Below are 16,939 nucleotides of genomic sequence, written 5' to 3' on the forward strand. Positions count from 1 at the left end.
GGGTGATTATGTTATATCGCGCCCTAGATATCTTTGTGTGAGACATATATCTTACAGTGGACGTCTATAATCTCAAATGACAGTTTGAGTTTAATATGGTGTTTATAGTTTAATGGAATCAGGCGTTACCTTGCGGAAGTCCATCCTAAGTAAGAAAAGGACTAATATTTAGCCACTTCCGCACATGCAGTGGTAATCGTGCGACAAAGTACACCGCCCGCCAGCCCTGTATGCGGCAAACAATGCGAACTACACAACTACCACTCAACACTTGTTTCATCCCTCCACTGGGCATCTTCAGGAGTTATGTTACACCGATTAGTGCATTCTGAGTTTGGCACTCACACACGCATACGCATTTATCAGCGGGCTGGCCGTCGGTGCACTTTGTTGCACGACTACCACTGCATGTGCGGAAGTGGCTAAATATTGGTCCTTTTCTTACTTATGGTCTTTATAGCTTGTAAATAATTTACCCCTTTTGCGGCCAGATGACAAACTTCTACTTTTCAACCGATACACGCCCACTGGAAGGTTTGGTATCCCACAAAGATAGTCACGATCATCGGTATTGCGCTGCATATATCCAGCGATTTTCTCACCTACTGGATTATGTCGTCGGTCCATCTAGTGGAAGACTCGTGGTTGACACACGAGAACCTTCGGCCCTGCCCACTGTCACTACTGTCACTTTAGACGAGCAATTCTTGGAGCTACGCTTATCTTGGTTCTTCTACGTCTTCAGTTCTCGTTCGATCTGACGATGCTCCACGCATAGCTCTCTCTCTTTCTCTCTAGGTGACATTGTGCCTATCCTTCGGAATACTAGATCTTATTACATTATTATCTACTATCCATCCCTTACGACTATACTGCCAAAAGCTAAGACACTATCATAGTATCACTTAGAATCACAAGACTCTGTGTTTGGCACTAATCGGTATAACATAACTCCTGAAGATGTCCCGTGGCGGGGTGAAATACGTGCTGAGTGATTTGACGGTGGCAGTTGTGTAGTTCGCATCGTTTGCCTCATACGCATTTGTCAGCGGGCTGGCGGGCGATGCACTTTGTTGCACAACTACCAATGCATGTGCGGAAGTGGCTAAATATTGGTCCTTTTCTTACATAGTATCACCTAGTTTTGCGTGCCCCCCTAAACCTTTCTCAAATAACACCAACTCCCCCCCCCCCCAATATTTATATCAAAGCATGAGTGTTAAAAATGTTTAGAGTCCATTTTCGAATGCCGCACTTAACAAGCAAATTGACTCGCATGTGCGTGGGCCCAACGTTGGGAAACACTATCGCATTCTAATATAAAATGAGTTAACAGCTTTAAAGCCTTATAGAATAGCGGAGAAGCCTAAATTTAATAAGAAAAGAGCTTTATGAAAATTATAATAGTATGCAAAACAGAATAATCTTACTATAAAATCTTCAATGTTAAACAGTACAAGATTAGTTTACATATCTAACACTAAAGCCGAGGGACGCAAATGATTTACCGCTTGACCTCAAAAACCCACTTAAGGTCCGAACGGTTATTAATCACGTAAAGCATATTGGCAGCCCTGACCTCCTTTCTCCGACTCTAATCTCATGAAGCGACAAACAAAGAACATAAGTAAACACAGCACAGGGTGATTCGTTATTGATGTGAGCTTCAAAGGGATGAATATATCATTTATTTAAGCCATAAAGAACAGCTATATCCAATATGTTTCTAAGTATGTTACAAAATAATATTACAAAGTACAGTAGTACTCGGCGATAAATATTACACATCGACCTTTTGAAAGAGACAATCGGCTAATTTCGGCTTCGTAGAGCACTATCTCTGTCGCACACTACTTATATGACGTTTTGTCAGTGGTGCGGTGTATTTTATAAGAAAAAAAAATATTATCAAAAGAAGCATAGGTACTTGTTGTAACAGCTCCTAATAGATACCGGACTGTTTGTATTTCGTGCGACAGAGATAACGCTCTACGAAGCAGAAATTAGCCGATTGTCTCTTTCCAAAGGTCGATATGCAGTATTTATCGCCGGGTTCTGTAATAACTTCTGGCAGTACAGCCATCAGGGACAGAAAGAACTATAATTAATTTTAATATGTAGCAATACGATTCTGAAAACGCTTTTTCTTATTTTATTCTTTTTCTTCTTCTTTTTCATCCGGTGGACGACCAATGCAAGGTAATGGTTTCGCCAAATACCTCCACGATGACCGGTATTGCACTGCCCGCATAAAGCGACTTTATGACCTCGGTCCACCTAGTGGCCCTCCCCACGCCGCGTCTACTGGTTCGTGTCGCCACTCAAAGCCACGGTATATATTCTTCTTCTTTTTACCCGATGGACGCCTACTGCAAGGTAATGGCTCCACAAAGATCGCCACCATGACCGGTATTGCAATGTCCGCATACAGTGACTTTATATCCTCGATCCACCTAGTGGCCCTCCCCACGCCGCGTCTACTGGTTCGTGTCGCCACTCAAAGCCACGGTATATATTCTTCTTCTTTTTCAGCCGATGGACGCCCACTGCAAGGTAATGGCTCCACTAAGATCTCCACCATGACCGGTAATGCACTGTCCGCATACAGCGACTTTATGACCTCGGTCCACCTAGTGACCCTCCCCACGCCGCGTCTACTGGTTCGTGTCGCCACTCAAAGCCACGGTATATATTCTTCTTCTTTTTCACCCGATGGACGCCCACTGCAAGGTAATGGCTTCACAAAGATCGCCACCATGACCGGTATTGCACTGCTCGCATCCAGCGACTTTATGACCTCGGTCCACCTAGTGACCCTCCCCACGCCGCGTCTACTGGTTCGTGTCGCCACTCAAAGCCACGGTATATATTCTTCTTCTTTTTCACCCGATGGACGCCCACTGCAAGGTAATGGCTCCACAAAGATCGCCACCATGACCGGCATTGCACTGCTCGCATCCAGCAACTTTATGACCTCGGTCCACCTAGTGACCCTCCCCACGCCGCGTCTACTGGTTCGTGTCGCCACTCAAAGCCACGGTATATATTCTTCTTCTTTTTCACCCGATGGACGCCCACTGCAAGGTAATGGCTCCACAAAGATCGCCACCATGACCGGTATTGCACTGCCCGCATACAGTGACTTTATATCCTCGGTCCACCTAGTGGCCCTCCCCACGCCGCGTCTACTGGTTCGTGTCGCCACTCAAAGCCACGGTATATATTCTTCTTCTTTTTCAGCCGATGGACGCCCACTGCAAGGTAATGGCTCCACTAAGATCTCCACCATGACCGGTAATGCACTGTCCGCATACAGCGACTTTATGACCTCGGTCCACCTAGTGACCCTCCCCACGCCGCGTCTACTGGTTCGTGTCGCCACTCAAAGCCACGGTATATATTCTTCTTCTTTTTCACCCGATGGACGCCCACTGCAAGGTAATGGCTTCACAAAGATCGCCACCATGACCGGTATTGCACTGCTCGCATCCAGCGACTTTATATCCTCGGTCCACATAGTGGGGAGGGTCCCCACGCCGCGTGTACTGGTTTGTGGTCACCATTTAAGAATCTTTCTACATCTTACCGAAATTATTATGATGATAAAATCTAATAGAATAATAACACAGAGTGCTACTCCTACTAATCGGTGTGACGCATTTAACAGCGGGCTGGCGGGCGGTGCACTTTGTTGCACGACTACCGCTGCATGTGCGGAAGTGGCTAAATATTGGTCCTTTTCTTACTTAGGATGGACTTTCAATGCACAAGGGCAATGTACAACTTGTTCATATAACATCTGTTGAAATACATGGTTCTCGTTATAAAATTTCTATAGTAGAATTTAAAATAATATTCAAAAGTTGGAAATGTTTCTGAATATTCGTAAAACTCTACGAGCGCAGCATTGAGAGGATGCTCGAATAAGCCACTTCCGGTCGCCATATTGCGCTTCCGCTGCTCTAAACCAGTCAGTTTTCCGATCTCTTGACCATCTTTTAAATATATATGTTTATTGAAGCATTCAAATTTGGAATTATTTTATTAATTGTATTCTTTTATAGTGTGTGTAAATATTTTAATTACCAGTTTACGGTGAAACAATATAGAACGCGATTTGCAAGACGCACACGACATATTGGAGAACAGATGGCTTGACATTCGACTAACCTCTATATTGCCTGAGGTATGTGCGGTGAGACGACGCGGTTGACTAGACGCACACGAGATATTTTAGAACAGACGACTTGATGATCTTTTTCCCTTCTCCATTCGTTCACATACCTCTGTAGATCACCGACAATTCAGCGCCTGCAATCAGTGCTTGAGGTATGTGTGCGCTGAGACTAAGGAGAGTGCTAATGTCAAGACGCACACGAGATATTTGAGAAAAAACGACACCGTCGCGTCAATAGCACACCTCGGGAGATGACCAAATTATTCATCGCACAGTTTAATCAATGCCATAAACGAATACCAAGAGGCACACGAGATATATAGGTTGTCAAATATCTCCCTTCCGCTTTTTTGCTCTTTATTCAATGCTTTATAAAAAGTGTTACAGTGATCGGATTTAGTTCAAATATGCGCCGTTTTGTTCGATAATCTGTTTCCATCTAGACGGCAACTTCATAATACCTCCCTCGTAGAAGCCCCCCTCCTTATTTGCGAAGAACTCGGACAGCCACTTTTCACAAACCTCTTTTGAGTTCAACTTTACACCACCAAGGGCGGTCGCCATGGACAGGAACAGGTGGTAATCACTTGGCGCTATGTCCGGGCTATATGGTGGATGTGATAAAACCTCCCATCCAAGCTCCCGTAGCTTCTGACGAGTCATCAACGAAGTGTGTGGTCTGGCGTTGTCCTGGTGGAACACTACACCCTTCCTGTTGGCCAATTTTAGACGCTTCTGGTCGATCGCCTGCTTCAAGCGGTCCAGTTGTTCGCAGTAGATGGTAGAATTAAGCGTCTGGCCATATGGGAGCAGCTCATAGTGGATGATTCCCTTCCAATCCCACCAAACACACAGCAAAACCTTGCTGGCCGTCAATCCCGGCTTGGCCACTGTTTGGGACGATTCACCGACCTTCGACCACGACCGTTTTCGCTTGATATTGTCGTATGTGATCCATTTTTCGTCGCCAGTCACCATCCGCTTCAAGAATGGGTCGAGTTCGTTCCGTTTCAGCAGCATATCGCAGGCGTTGATTCGGTCCAGAAGGTTTTTTTGCGTCTAATCATGCGGCACCCAAACATCAAGCGTTTTTTTGTATCCAGCCTTCTGCAGATGGTTTAAAATGGTTTGGTGACTAACTCCCATCTCCTGGGCGATGTCACGAGATGCCACATGCCGGTCTAACTCGATGTAGTCCATGATTTGATCGGTATTTGTCGTCACAGGTCCGCCGGCTGGCTTACCCATGGTGTCGTTTTCGCCGGCTCTGAATCGTCGAAACCATTCCTCCGCGGTTCGAAGTGATAGAGTACCATCTCCCAAAACACCATTAATCTCACGGAACGTTTCTCTAGCGGATTTGCCTTTAACGAAGGAAAACTTTAAAATAGCGCAAATTTCGGCGTTAGTGAACTCCATGTTTACACGTCTATAACTGTTGAACGCAATATCCAAACTAATCATGCATAGCGTCGTTTTGTAGGTTATGTCAAGACCTTTCAAATTATGTATAGTATTCCCAGATACGAGCTCTGTAGCGCTTTGTACATAGCCGCGAAATTCAAAAGACAAAAAGGCGGAAGGGAGATATTTGACAACCTTTTATATGATAACAGAAAATTTGATCTTTGACTATCTTTCCATTCATGAAATATCGTGTACCATACACGACATTCATGAACCTGTAGACGCGGCGTGGAGATGGCCACTAGTGGGACAGACGACATAGTTAATCTTTTATAGTCTTCAACAATATGCTAGTATGTTATCATTTTGACATTTGAAAGTTTAAAATTATTAAATTTTTAATTCTCTTGCAAGCCAGCCGCAGTATAAAACCTCTGCAGTTAAAATAATATAATTTGGACAATCGTCCTAATGGATTTTAGCCATAAAAACTTCTTGAACCTTTTCTAAACATTTTATATGTGACAGATATATTGACGTTTCCTGCCATCTTGATAATATATTGAGAAGTTATATTAGATTGGACTTCACAAAAAATATATAAATTTTTTAAATTATTTTATTTATTTTTTTAATATTCTTTATTATACACGTTAAGATACATTAAATAATTTTTACAATAATATACAAAAACTTACAATGGACGGTCTTATCGCACAAGGCAATCTCTTGCAGACAACCATAGTATGGAAAAGATAAAAGTACTAATAAAGGGTAGTTTATGTGTACAAAAAATACATATTTACTAACAAACGAACATAAACATACATACATACGTATATAGCATATACACTTATAATAAATAAGGATAAATACATTTTATAATTATAATACAATAATAAATAAAAACATCTGACTTCGATCAGTATTGGTTCGATCGCACTGGCCTCAGAAGGAAAGAGAAGAAGAAAAGGAAATGAATTAAGAGATAGATAATTATGGGTTTAGTAAATGGTTCTTAACCATTTTCTTGAAAATAATTGATTTTTTTTAAATTGATATGGAGGTATAAATGAAAAGAGGTTGCTAAACACTGATCGAGTGTAACAAAACCTTTAGTGCCTGAAAAAAAAGGTAACAATCGTTATCGAAACAAAACACAATCAATGAACACCTAAAACTGATTCATAAAGAAACCACTCTAGTGTAACAGAGCCCTATTGTTGTATGACAAAAGATACAACACCCTATATATCCTTTGTGATTCAAACAATGAAGGATCGAGTGTCCTTTATCTTTGTGATATCGATTCAGTTTGAGTCAGCGGGCCTGCCACCTATGTTGCTTTGTTCCGTGATATCAAAAGAGAATGGTGAATCCATTATTATTTAAAATACACCTATTTTAAAATATAATACACATTTAAAGAGGTTTCGCAGGAAACAGAATTAAAATACAGGTATCTCGTTGGTCCACCTAAAGAAGGTCCTCGTCCTCGAGAACCTTTCCGCCCCAACTGCCATTAAATGCATTAGCCATATGCCCAGTATACTGCCACCTCATACTTTGGTTCTTCTTGATTTAAAAGCAGTTGATAAAAACATCAAAATCAAGATTTATTTATGTAAGTATAAATAAGTTAAAAATGTATTAAAATTTTTCATATACATATATATATATATATATATATATATCTAATATATAAAATTCTCGTGTCACGGTGTTCGAACTTGAACTCCTCCGAAACGACTTGACCGATTTTTACTAAATTTTACATGCGTATTCAGTATGTCTGAGAATCGGCTACTATCTATTTTCATACCCCTAAGTGATAAGGGTTGTTCACCCTTAAAAATTTTTTTTTATTTTTTTGACGAAATTTTTTGTTCTTATTTTTTTATGATACAACATACAAAAATACATACAACCCTAAATTTTCACCTCTCTACGATCAACCCTTATTTTAAAATTGAAAATTAAAAATATTTTTTTTGCAAAACAACGTTTGCGGGATCAGCTAGTATATATATATATATATATACATACATATATATGTATATATATCTTCATTTTAAATTTACAATACTAATGCTAAATTATTTTGTACAGCGCGAAATTTTCTTCAAAGCTATGTACTTAAAAATATAAGGGAGACTGAAAAGTAATGTCGTTTCTGTCGACATATTTTAAAGAAAAACCGTTTGATTTATCACTGCTCCGACATTGATTTTGTATACTAGACGGCAAAAGGTTGTTAATAACGAAGGTGAATATATTGTTGATTAGAAATAAAAACTTGTTATAAATGTAGTCGTGTGAATTTAACTTGAAAAAGCGACATTACTCTCCGGTCACCCAAATAGTTAATTAAAATTATAAACCAAAATATACCATAATATATATATTTAAATATCTACATATAGTATGTATATAAATATAATTAATAATAAAATCAGCTATCGTGATGTTTCGCTTTAAATGCGATTTAAATCTATGACAGAGGCTTTTGTTTCAAATAATTTTCAGTATATTTTATTATTATTTTCTTCGGTCGTCTTCCTCGAGTTCTCTTATTTACTCTTCTATCGGTCTTTACATTCTCTTGTGTACACTTCGTTCATTTACAATCCTTACACACATTAGTTCACAATTATTAATTATTTATCATGATTTCTTTTATTAATGTTTCATATTTTACAATTCATATGTTTAATTAGTTTTATTTGTATCTATTGCTTTACTCGTATATAATTTCATAAAATATTTTAAATTTTATTTTGCATTATAAAAGCGACGATGCTTCTTTCTATTCTTGAGTCCAACTCCACTTTGCACTTTTTACCAAGTTCATTAAATTTTCTGGAGATAAGACTACGGAACGGAATACGAAAGGAACGGAACAGTGGTTAGACAACGCTGGGAAGCATACTGTTTGGTTTTACAGGAAATTTATGGTTAAGCCAATATCCAAAAGTGATGATGACGCTGTCTTCACCATCACCCTTCACCACAAATTTATGACATGAGTTTTAGAAAAAAAAATCTCGTTTACTTATATATATATTTTCAAGAATCGAAGAGAGAATTGCATTTAAAGTTATTAAAATTTAGTCCGTATCATATTGGTTTGCGCAATCTATTTTGTTTGAACTTACGATTGAAGCGATTTCACGATATTGCAGACTAGCGTCTTTAGTACACAGTTATTTTTTAATATTTTAATGGCAATTTATGTCAGTCACATTGTGTTTAACGTGTCAAAAGAAGTATAAAACCTCAAACTTAAATTAGACATTTTAATAATGAGTTACCTAAATAAGAAAAGGACCAATATTTAGCCACTTCCGCACATGCAGTGGTAGTCGTGCCACAAAGTGCATCGGGGCATCGGGGCTCAGAGTCCTTGACTCTGTGTTTGACACTAATCGGTGTAAAATAACTCCTGAAGATGCCCCGTGGGGTGAATCACATGTTGAGTGATTTAACGGTGGCAGTTGTGTAATTCGCATAGTTTGCCGCATACGCATTTATCAGCGGGCTGGCGGGCGGTGCACTTTGTTGCACGACTACCACTGCATGTGCGGAAGTGGCTAAATATTGATCCTTTTCTTACTTAGGATGGACTTCCGCAAGGTAACGCCTGATTCCATTAAATAAATTAGCTACCTGCTTTACATGTTATAAAAAAACAGTAATGTACAGAGTATAAAGAGTAGTAATAATTTAACTTACCTTTTTTATAAGTCCTGAAAGTGTCTCTCGCTGTAGTGTACTGTATGTCATAGACCAGAGTGCTTCCGGGCAAGAGTGTTCTCTCTTTATTAATCCTATACACCGCGTACTTGAACGCGAGCTCTGCGCTCCCCCCTCGGGCCTCCTCCGTGAATATGGCGCCTGCAAAAAAAAAAAATATTCCTGAGGCGACATTTTGAGGTTAACTTTTTATGGCGGGTAAAATGACAGATGTCAAACATACATATATACGAGTACTAGCTGTTCCCGCAAACGTTGTTTTGCAAAAAAAAAATAGGGTTGATTGTAGAGGGGTTAAAATTTAAGATTGTATGTATTTTTATATGTTGTATCATAATAAAATAAAAACCAAAAAAATTGTCTAAAAAATAAAAAAAATAATTTAGGGGTGGATCACCCTTATCACTTAGGGGTATGAAAAATAGATAGTAGCCGTTTCTCAGACCTACTGAATACGCATATAAAATTTGGTAAAAGTCGGTCAAGCCGTTTAGGAGGAGTTCAAGTTCGAACACCGTGACACGAGAATTTTATATAACATATTAGATTTATTTTACGGTGCTCGCTTTCAACGAGTTCTCGCGACTTTAATTATTTCGTTGGTCTACCTAGTGGGGGGGGGGGTGTCTACACCGAGTCTACCGGCTTCTGGTCGTCACTCGAGAACCTTTCGACCATCGGCTGCACGAGTAAGATATCCATTGCCATTCAGACGAACAATTCTTCGAGTTATGTCGGTGATGTCGATTCTTCATTAGATCTCTCTCTATTGCTCTCTAGATGATAGATGCTCTCTTGTGCCTTCTTATGAGGCCGTAAGTAATCACGTCTCGGATACGTATGTCATCACCGGCAACACACATTGGTCAAACACCTTCGTCTTTACACATTGCGGTCTTTTTTATTCATATTTATATTTGTAACATTCACCTATTTTAACATAAATTTTAAAAAGATTTTTTCTAATGTTATAAGAATCAGGTATAAATAAATAGCTCTACTCGGGTACAGTGGTTTACTACGTGGGAACGTCATCGTACAACTGGAACGCAGACCAGCTTCTGTTTTATTTTCAAGTTCACGGACCCTTCCGCTCCGTGAACTCAGTTCCGATGAAGCTATAAAAGCCTTCGGGCTAACAGTATCAACTTCAACCGAAACCAAACAACACGCTGTTCAAAATGCCTCGTGTTCTACGCCACACGCTACAGTGAATCTGATTCAATTTCTTATTAACTATAATTGGTATAATGGACTAGTATCTTGAACTAAATTAAAAAATATATCATGAAAAAAAAATTGAAATGTACTCTCACCAATTTTGATGACTGGAGACAGTGCAGCAACGGCGTTCAGCAAGATAAGAAGCCAGCGCCACTCACTCCACATATTGTCACCTCATCACCGGGCCTGACGTGCGCCACTTCCACCACCTGGTAACAAATACACCATCACCACCAACTCATAATTTAAACAACATGTCAAAAATATATTAATCAAAAAAAATAGAATATGTAAATAATAAAATAAAGAATTAAAAAAATGTACCTAGCCACGTAAGAGTAATAAGATGATGGAAGGAAAGCGATGACAGCAAGAAGGAATGAAAGAAAAAAATGAAAGATATTGTGATGGAAATAAGGCAAGAATAAAAGAAATTGAAAAGTATGACAGTGAATGAAGAATAAAGATGAAAAATCTGAAAAACTTATTTGTAAACAAAGTCCCTGATCCCAACTAATTAGGGGTACGAGAGACCTCCTAGATAAAGGAGATATATCATAATCCCCTCGCTTGACAGGTAGGTCGGCAGCCAAATGTCTTTCCTATAGATTTCTAGGACTGTTTAAAAACGATCTGCCTCCATAATAACATAAATATACTTATACATACTATATATTAGAGAGACCGGAAAGTAAAGTCGTTTCTGTCGACATATTTTACAGAAAAACCGATTGATTTGTTACCGCTCCGGCATTTTGTGTACCAGATGGCAAAAAACTTGTTAAAGATATAGTCGTGTGAATTTAACTTAAGAAAGCGACATTACTTTCAGGTCCTTCTAATATATATGCCGGAACTCTTTAGTTGCTGCAGGCGTCGACAGATGGCGCTGGATGTAAGTAAACATGAAAGATACATCGCGCGGTAGAATCGACATTAATAAAGAGGATTCAACCGTGACACTACGTGTAAATATGTATATATAGGTATATATATATGTATATATATATATGTGTATGTATATAGTAACAAGTATCTAATTTTCCTAAATAATTAAATACGTAAACATAATGTGAACATGTCTAGTTTATTTTATTTTACCCCAACCTTAAGCCACCGCTTATACAAAAATTGGTGTATTTTATACAAAGAATAAAAACTTGTTGTAACAGCTCCTAATAGATACCGTACCGTTTGTATTTCGTGCGACAGGGATAGCGCTCTACGAAGCGGTAATTAACCGATTGTCTCTTTCCAAAGGTCGATGTGCAATATTTATAACCTCGTATAAATATTCAGATTTCATTTCGTATTATTGACGTTAAAATAAACATTATAAATTAAATAACGGTATACACATAAAATGCGCAAGTAAATTTAAACCACTTCAATTAGAACAGTAGCTTGAATAAGACGAGGTTACCTCGGGTGCCACTTTGCAAAGCAAACTTCGGAATGGGAGAGACGGTCCTTTCAATGAACAATTTTCGGAGGGCCATTGAGGGCACTCGACGTGCGTGTACAATGATTGTTCAGGACGAGAGGCTGCGGCGGCCCTCTGTAGAGTCAAGAGCCTGTACACGTGATCAATTTTATATAACATTTATCTACAATGAATTGCAAAAAACGCCAGACTTTTTTATATAGTTGTAATTTAATACAATGACCGGACCTGCGTTGTCTAGCGTCAAGCGACTACATATATAACGTGGTGCTGGTGTCGTGTCTTCTTTATTAATGCGCGATATATAATGCGCGGTGTCCCTTTTATACGTTTACGAACAACTAGCGCCATCTGTCGACGTCGGCCGATATCTATATTTTTTTTATATAGTTGTAATGGTATAGGCATTTTTCTACCATCATACCTGATGAAAAGTGTAGATGAAGACGAATGTGGTACACGCCTATCCAAAAGAAACCTGTTCACTTCACTCTTAAAGGCTTCTGAGTTCAACTGATCAGGAAAAATAGACTCAGGCAGGTCGTTCCAAATCTTGGCGACTCTCACCAAAGATCAGCTGTCAAACCGTTTAGTTCGACTTTTGGGTATGTCGACAACGTATGGATGAAACTTTTGCCTGCGCCTAGTAGTCCGATAAAGGAATGGAGATGGCTCAATCAGTTCGAAAAGAGCCTTCGAGCACTCTCCAATGTGTATCCTATATATAACCGACAAGCTGGCAGTTCGACAATGCTCAAGGGTGTGTAGTCTGCTATACTTTATATATGTATTTATTTATGCCAGTTCAGATAAGCAATTTTTCAAACTATATCTGTGATCATAGTTGTGAGGATTTCCTCATTTATTACTTATAATGTTAATATAAATCAACTAATCAAAATCGCGTGTGATTGCCAACTTAAATAAAGATATTTGAGATTCAATCTTAGACAAGAATAAAAATGAAATTGTCTGATTCAGAGTTATAAATAGTGATGTTATTTCAATATAATATCCAGTATGAAGCTGAACCAAAACGACGACATCTAATAAACCTATCTAAACTAATGTAAAGATAAATAATTTAATAAGATATTTAAGTTAGAACTTGAATGTTTAAGTTACCCTTCCTAATTTAAAGTACACAAATCTTTGCAACGTAAGTGGAAACCTCTTATAAATAAATTTGAGGCTGGTTTGCCTTCAAAAATGCGGTTTAATGATGAAGTTTTTTTTTAATGTCGTCTCTAAGTAAATGTTTGGCCAGACTACTTAAGGTTTTCTAGAATTAACTTATTTCATATTTTTTCAAAGCACGAGTTAGATAAACCTCTAAACAATAAACACGGAACCCTAGGATAAAATCCCGTACACATGCGTGACCTTGAAGTTATTTAAATGAAGAATACACTGGAGAGTTCTCGAAGGCTCTTTTCGAACTGATTGAGCCATCACCATTCCTTTATCGGACTACTAGGCGCAGGCAAAAGTTTCATCCATACGTTGTTGATATACCCAAAAGTCGAATTAAACGGTTTGACAGCTCGTTCTTGGTGAGAGTCGCCAAGATTTGGAACGACCTGCCTGGGTCTATTTCTCCTGATGAGTTGAACTCTGGAGCCTTTAAGAGTAGAGTGAACAGGTTTCTTTTGGATGGGCGTATACCACCTTCGTCTTCATCTAAACTTTCCATCGAGTGAAATGGAAGACAAACGCCTATTCCATTACAACTATATAAGATATATAGATTTTTGTGTACGGTTCTCGGAAATTTTATATCTTACAGGCATATCCTTTGGACTAAAACGACCATATATGTATGTATATATATATGTGTTTGTGTGGCTCGCAACTCTATAGTTTCGGTCTGCGTCAACAGATGGCGCTAGTTGTTCGTAAACGTATAAAACGGACACCGCGCGGTAGAATCCTCATTAATAAAGAAGACACGACAGCGACAGTACGTAATATATGTAGTCGCTTGACCCGGGCAACGCAGGACCGGTCATTATAAAGACTTTTACGTGAGGCCTATACCTTGCAGTGGACTTTTATCTGACTTATATTAATACTATATATAATTAACTACATTTATGTGGGAGTGAATCACGCAGGCGAATAAAAGATGTTTTAGAAATTTTTTAAACACTAATTTTTCACTTCTTACATAGTTGATACAAACCGGCCCAGCCCATCTTCCGAGAGAATGCCTTAATTCATTCCTACTCTTCATTCATTCATCAATCAATCGCTCACTTCCTTCACTCTTACGTTCCGTTCCCACATTTATATCTTATTACGAGGACCGGAAAGTAATGTCGTTTCTGTCGACATATTACAGAAAAACGAATCGATTTGTTACCGCACCGGCATTGATTTTGTATACTAGATGTCAAAAGGTTGTTGAAGACGAAAGTAAATATTGTGTATTAGAAATCAAAACTTCGTGTGAATTTAACATAAGAAAGCGACATTACTTTCCGGTCCCCCTAATATATACCTTACATTTATGTACTTATATATACATACATCATTCTTCTATAATTTATTAGTGAAAAATTCTCTAGATTTTATTACGTTATCTAATTATTTCCACATAATTCTTACATTTTAATATGAAATATAAATATAATATATATTAGTGTTTGGAGAAGTATCTTCATCGTCCGTTTTTTATGACCGGATTTTAAGGTGCTACGTAACTTTCCGTCATAAATCGGATCACAGATATATGTGAAATATCATTAACAAAAGGCTTTCATTCCTTTAGATTCTTGTTTCATGTAGACCCCATATGTATATACACATATAGGTTACTTAAGAAAGCGACATTACTTTCCGGTCCCCCTAATATGAGTATTACATATAATACTAGCTAATCCCGCAAACGTTGTTTTGCAAAAAAAGTATTTTTAATCTTCAATTTAAAAATAAGGGTTGATCGTAGAGGGGTGAAAATTTAGGGTTGTATGTATTTTTGTATGTTGTATCATAAAAAAATAAAAACCAAAAATTTCGTTAAAAAAAAAAATTAAGTGTGAACAACCTTTATCACTTAGGGATATAGAAAATATATAGTAGCCGATTCTCAGACCTACTGAATACGCATATAAAATTTAGTAAAAAATCAGTCAAGCCGTTTCAGAGGAGTTGAAGTTCGAACACCGTGACACGAGAATTTTATATATTAGATTATTGCACCTAATTTTCTCTATATACTACTATCAGATTCAAAGCGTTGATTCAGTTGAGAAGAACCAACTTCTTTTTTTAAATTTACGTAATTTTTTTTTTAATGTTATTGATATGTTTTTTAAATGGTATGCCTAGGCTAAAGTCTCGGCAGCTTAGTATAGAGGGTTTGTATTATATTTTCATTCGAGTCACACGTCCAGCAACACGAACCAACAATAAAGGAGTCCGCGGTGTTGATGAATAAATTCTTGGGCCGGAGTAATGGCCGAAGGGGGAGGGGGAGGGGGGGGTGAAAAATGCAAAGCGCACTTCCCGTAGCCCATTCCCGGGTAAACACTCGGCGTGAGCGAAATTATTTCGCATTGTTCCCATGTACAAGTCGCATCTGACACACGGTCGTGAAGAATGAAATACGCTTGCTTGAACATACAAGGGTGGATTGAAAAGTACTCGGCCTAACCAAGAAAATAAACACATATTAAATCAGTTATATTTTTATTTTTCTACATAATCACCATCAAGTTCAATACACTTTTGCCACATCCCCTTCCAAGCATTTAGACCGTTGAAAAAAGATGATTCTTTCTTAGAGTCAAAATATGCGTCTACGGCTGCTTTGACCTCGTCGTTTGTCGAAAATCTTTGACCTCCCAAGTGCTTTAACAATAACTTTTCTCGAACTTTGAAAAGTAAATAAACGCATAGAAATCATAAGATAAATTAAAAATAATGTGATAACCAAAAGCTGTGATAGTAAGGAACTAGGCGAAGGAAGTGAGGCGATGAACAAACTGTAGAATGTAAGTAGAAGAAAGATAGATTATGTGAAGTATGACAGAAGAGCATTGAAATAAAAAGAGAAAAGAATTTGAACCATTAAAAGATATAAACGTCGCTGTCCCGTAAATAAGATAGGGGAACGATAGGCCCCTAATAGCGGGGCCATAAAAGGAAACTTTAACTGCGCGAAGAAAATAACACAAAGCTCTTTTTTGATCTGTGTTTGCAACTCAACGGAATATACATAGGTAATATATTTCTAATAAAGTACAACCCACATTCATATTCTATCGTTCAATACTAAAACTACACCAATACCTCGCTTTGCGTCATTTGTTTTTGCGTTTTTTTCGAAGTTGCGTCGCTGCTTAATTAGTACTAATTTTCACTGTGCGTCGTTAGAATTTCGAGGTTGCGTTGTTTTGGGTTCGAGTCTAATTTTTTTTTTTGGAAATTTTCAACAAGATTGCAACACTTTTATTTCTAATAGCGCCATGCTATCAAAACTCGAAGATTTCCATTCTAACTAAAAACAACGCAATTTGAATACAGTTTTATTTTCACTTTGTTTTTCTAATTTTGGAGTTCAGTTTCAATTATGTAGTGTGTTGTGCTTTTTTTTAAAAAACAGAATAATAAATTTATATAAATTTTAACGTGTTGTTTCTGGTTACAAAAAAAGGTATATATTTTTCCAATTTATTCATTGGCAGAGTTATATTACTTTTGTTATTAAATGTTTAGTTAGTTCAATTTTCTTTTTAAAAAGTAGTATTTTCGTAACCCTGGAACCTATCTTCGATCTTTACATGGTTTGCTATAGAAAATCTTAATTCACTTTGCGGCGTTTCAATTTGCGTCGTGTTTTTTTGGAACGTAACCACGGCGCATAGTGAGGTATTAGTGTATATGTTTAATATTACATTACTTATTTAAGTTTAAAAACATAAATCTGTCAC

The sequence above is a fragment of the Battus philenor genome, unplaced genomic scaffold, assembly GCF_028537555.1.
Source record: "Battus philenor isolate CCGP_79_NKW_IND1 unplaced genomic scaffold, ilBatPhil1.0.hap1 SCAF_29, whole genome shotgun sequence".
Lineage (NCBI taxonomy): Eukaryota > Metazoa > Arthropoda > Insecta > Lepidoptera > Papilionidae > Battus > Battus philenor.